The sequence below is a fragment of the Callithrix jacchus genome, chromosome 9 (assembly GCF_049354715.1).
Source record: "Callithrix jacchus isolate 240 chromosome 9, calJac240_pri, whole genome shotgun sequence".
NCBI lineage: Eukaryota > Metazoa > Chordata > Mammalia > Primates > Cebidae > Callithrix > Callithrix jacchus.
Genome location: NC_133510.1, coordinates 133,966,542 through 133,971,039, shown reverse-complemented (window position 1 = coordinate 133,971,039; position 4,498 = coordinate 133,966,542). Strand labels below are relative to the sequence as shown.

The following is a 4,498-nucleotide window of genomic DNA, read 5'->3' as shown; positions in this document are numbered from 1 at the left end:
CAACACCAAAACATCAACACCATGACATCATCAACACTATGACATCATCAACAGTATATCAGGAACACCATGATCTTAACACCATGACATCATCAACACCATGACATCACCATATTAACACCATGACATCAACACCACAACACCACATCAACGCCATGACACAAACACTATGAAGTCCTTAACACCATGACATCATCAACACCATGACATCATCAACACCATGACATCAGCACCATATCAACACCACATCCTCAACACCATTACATCCTCAACACCACATCATCTACACCATGACATCACCAACACCATGATATCAACGCCACAGCATCATCAACACCACAACATTGTCATCGCCAGACTAACACCATGGCATCAACACGACAACATCATCAACACGACATCAACACCATGTCATTAATACCATGACATCATCAACAGCACGTCATCACCACAGGATCTTCAACACCACGACATCATCAATATGGAAGACTCCTGTGAGCAAATGCAGGGTTGGGTCTTCCCCACACCACCAGGTGAGCAACAGTCCTGCAGCGGACACCAGGGCGAGTCCTGTCATTCCATTCTGACCCTTGTACCTGGAGACAGCGTCAGATCACACAGGGTGAGGGCTCAGTTCCTAAGACCATGCCCCATCCCCGACACAAGCTGCACATCTGGGCCTTCTTGAAGTTGGGGGTTCCCACAACCCCCTCTTTGGGTTTGATTAATTTGCTAGAGTGACTCACGGGACTCAGGGAAGCACTTATGTTTCCTGGTTTATTATAAGTGACATTGAAAAGAATGCACATGAAGAGATGCACAGGCGAGGCACGGGGAAGGGGTGTGGAGCTGCCGTGCGTGCCCTGGGGACCCCCTCTGGGTGTGGAGCTGCCGTGCCCTCCCGGGGACCCCCTCCGGGAGCCTCCACGTGGTCAGCTTTCTGAATGCTCCCGGAACCCTGTCCTCTTCGGCCTCTGATGGAGACAGCATTGGACAGGAATGATTGACAGCCGTGTAGAAATGCGACTGGACAGGCAGGTGTGGTGTGAACCCAGCAGGGCCAGTCTGTCCAGATTCTTCTTCTTCTTTCTTTTTTGAGATGGAGTCTTATTCTGTTGCCCAGGCTGGAGTGCAGTGGTATGATCTTGGCTCACTGCAACCTCCGCCTCCCAAGTTCAAGCAATCCTCCTGCCTCAGCACCCCAGTAGCTGGGATTAGACGTGCACGTAGCCATGCCGGACTAATTTTTGTGTTTTCAGTACAGATGAGGTTTTGCCATATTGGTCAGGCTGACCTCAAATGACCCGCCTGCCTCGGCCTCCCACAGTGCCGGGATTATAGGCGTGAGCCACCGCGCCTGACCACATTCTTCTTGGCTTCTCGGCCGCGTTTCTTCCTCCAGGGGATGGGGCAGAACCCTTCCTGGAATGAGGGTCTTCTGACCCACCGTCAGATCAGGGCCTTGAGGTTCTGCTTCCTGAGGCCTACTTTGAGACGAAAATTGCCCCAGTGTGATAAGAAAAGGCTGTAACCAGGGCCGTGTGAGTTACGAGCCAGGAACCGTGGTTGAAAACACAAATTTATTCCTCGGTGAAGCTCACATACATTAGCTGTGTTATCAGCTGCGCCAGAGTGCACAATTCAGTGGCATTTAGTGCACCGTGGATGGAAACAGCAGGGAGTCGGGGGTGCTACCGCTCGCTCTGGGCCTCTCACGGGGTGTGTCTCACCCTTTGGCACTGAAGTCTCCATCCTCTGCGTCTGTCAGAGCCCCTCCAGCAATTCCTTGGGTCAAGCATGTGGGATTCACAGCTCAGTGCTGTGTGACCTCAGCTGCCCCCAGCCCTCCTCCTCATACTCCCGCCTTGGCCAGTGCCCACCTGGGGTTCTCTCTGCTCCTCCAAGCTGCCGAGCTTATCCCCACCACAAGGCCTCCGCCTTGCCACCCCAGCCTGGCGGGCTTTGCTCTGGGAGCTGTGCCTGCTACTCCCTGTAGTTTTGGGTCTTGCTCGGGTGACGCCTCCTTGGGGCAGCCTTTCCCCACCACCTTCCCCAGGCCCTCCTGCTGCAAGCGTCCTCCCTGCATTTATGCTGCAGGGGTCCTTTATCTTCTCCCTGTTCACCCTCACGGGTCCCCCAGGAAGCTCTGGGAGGGAGGCGCTGGTTCTGTTTGCACACCTGTCCCGGGCTGGCACTCCAGGCAGAGCTGCTGTGGAAGGCAGTAGCCCCAGACACCCCCATCGCATCTTTTGCGTTCTCCTTCCTCCCTGTAGACCTGTGCCAGTAAACAGGGAACATGCAATGAGGGGTGGAGGCTGAGATAAACACACAGTGATTCAGAAACTTCTGCTCCTGCGCAGCGGCTGCCCCCGGGTGCTCAGTGGCGGGGCTGTGACTGCCTGTGGATGTTGTGCGGGGCAGCCTGGACCCCACCATGGAGGGCTTGCCTCCTGTCCCTGCCCTCTCTGCCTGCAGGGGGAGGGTTCTGCACTGCCATCCTGGGGATGACGCAGGCGTCCGGGCGTGGGAAACGGTGGCTGGCTGGAGCGACCACTCTCCAGCCTTGTCCTAGCAGACAGCACCATCTGCTGGGCCCTGGGTTTGTGTCTGCATCCGGACAGGCTCTAGCGGTGTTCTGCCCAATTTAGCGATGTGAGGTGGCGTTGTCACCTGCTGTATACCAGGCGCCATGCTGGCAGGTGGTCCACAGCGTGGGTGAGGCCATCTGCTCACATCCTGCACTGAGCTGTGTGTGGAGTGGGACCTGTGGGACTTGGATGACGCTGGAGGTGCAGGCCCCACCAGCCTCAGGGAGGGGTGTCTGCTGCTCTGAGGCCTTGGGGGGCTGCCCACTCACCGCACGATCACCCCCCACATGAGGGGTGAGCGCCCACCGCAGTGCCCACCTCCAGACAGACATCGCTGCCTTCCTGCAGCTCCGTTTTGGGCAGGGAGCACAGATGAGACGCATTGGGCAGCTGAGGTCATCTCAGTTCGTGGGTGGGAGGGAAATCAACAGGCTGCTGTGGACAGTGCCTGGGGGTGATGGCAGATGAGGGACTCTACACAGGGGGCGTCAGCCACGGGAGGGGAACGGCATCACTGTCCCAGGAATGGCAAAACCGAGTCCGAGTGTGGCACCCACGGCCATCAGAGGAGGCAAAAGGAGGCGGCTGGGAGGGAGGTAGAGGCTCAGGCAGAGCCTGCTGGGCTCAACATTCTATTCTAAGTGCCATGGGAAGCTGAGGTTGGGCTTCAGGCAGCATCGTGGCAGGACCCGACTGAGGCTTTCTATGTGGCTGACAAAGGAATCCAACATTCCTGACGTGGGTGAATGGGGAGAAAAGTGATGGGCAGTTTCCAGAGGTCAAGGTTAAGGGGACTCCCATGGATGGGCTGCATCCTGGGACCAGCAAAGTGGGAAGCAGTCGCCTCACCTAGGTCTGCAAAGGCCCTAGAGGGAGCAGTCCTGGAGGCCCACAGAGTAGGGCCGAGGACAGGGGAGGACACAGGAGCACGAGGCACTGCCTGGGGAGCAGGCGGTGCAGTCGCCCTCGGACCTGGCCTGCAGGGGCGGGGCAGGAAATGACAAACACCCACCTCTTCTCCTGGGGGTGGCAGCTCCTGGGGTACCATGTCCACGGGGGTCCTCGGGGTGGAAGGCAGACCTGGAGGGGCAGACACTCTCAGCTTCCAGAAAACCTTGGCTCTGAGGAAGTCACACCGAGAGAGATGCCTATTGCTGGAGAGATCCCGGTTTCTGATATAATCACCTTATTTCCATGTCTCTGGGGCATCTGGGGAGGTGATGTGGTCCCTCCAAAGGGAATGAACTGGGAGGGGATGTTGGCCCCAGGAGGCTGTCACTGTGGTAACCACATCTCCCCTTGCCCTTTCAGCCTCCTCCTGTGGGACCCACTTCCCTGCCCTGCATTGAAAGGGGTGGCTCACGAGTATTTTTAGACAAGGAACCTCTGCCAATGCAGCCCCAGGCAATGAGCTAAGCTCTCAGTGTAGCTTGACACCTCACTCCCCTCTAAGCTCTGGGCTGGGGCTTGAGCAGGGGCTGGGCCAGGGTCCTCCGTCAGCTCCCTGCTCAGCCCCACATAGGCTGGTTGTGGTTTTGCTCCCCACTGCAGGCAAAGGAGGGCCAAGGAAGAGGGGTAAAGAGACAGGGCTGGGCTGTGGAGACAGGGCTGGGCTGTGGAGGCTGTGTGTGCTGTGGAGGCTGCGTGGGTTGTGGGGGCTGTGGAGGCTGGGTGGGTTGTGGAGGCTGCGTGGGCTGTGGGGGCTGTGGAGGCTGGGTAGGCTGTGGTGGCTGCATGGGCTCTGGAGGCTGGGTGTGCTGTGGAGGCTGCATGGGCTCTGGAGGCTGGGTGTGCTATGGAGGCTGGGTGGGCTGTGGAGGCTAGGTGGGCTGTGGAGGCTGGGTGTGCTGTGGAGGCTGCGTGGGCTCTAGAGGCTGGGTGTGCTGTGGAGGCTGCGTGGGCTCTGGAGG

General features: G+C 58.0%; 1 long non-coding RNA gene across 1 annotated transcript; it reads right to left on the bottom strand.

The window, feature by feature from the left end:
- Positions 1-682: 682 nt before the first annotated feature.
- Positions 683-4,229, bottom strand: LOC118144474 (uncharacterized). The gene is made up of 3 exons (XR_004729284.3): positions 3,601-4,229; positions 2,179-2,275; positions 683-1,785 (listed from the first exon to the last, which is right to left on the bottom strand). It is a non-coding gene; the product is annotated as an uncharacterized LOC118144474 (long non-coding RNA).
- Positions 4,230-4,498: the final 269 nt, after the last annotated feature.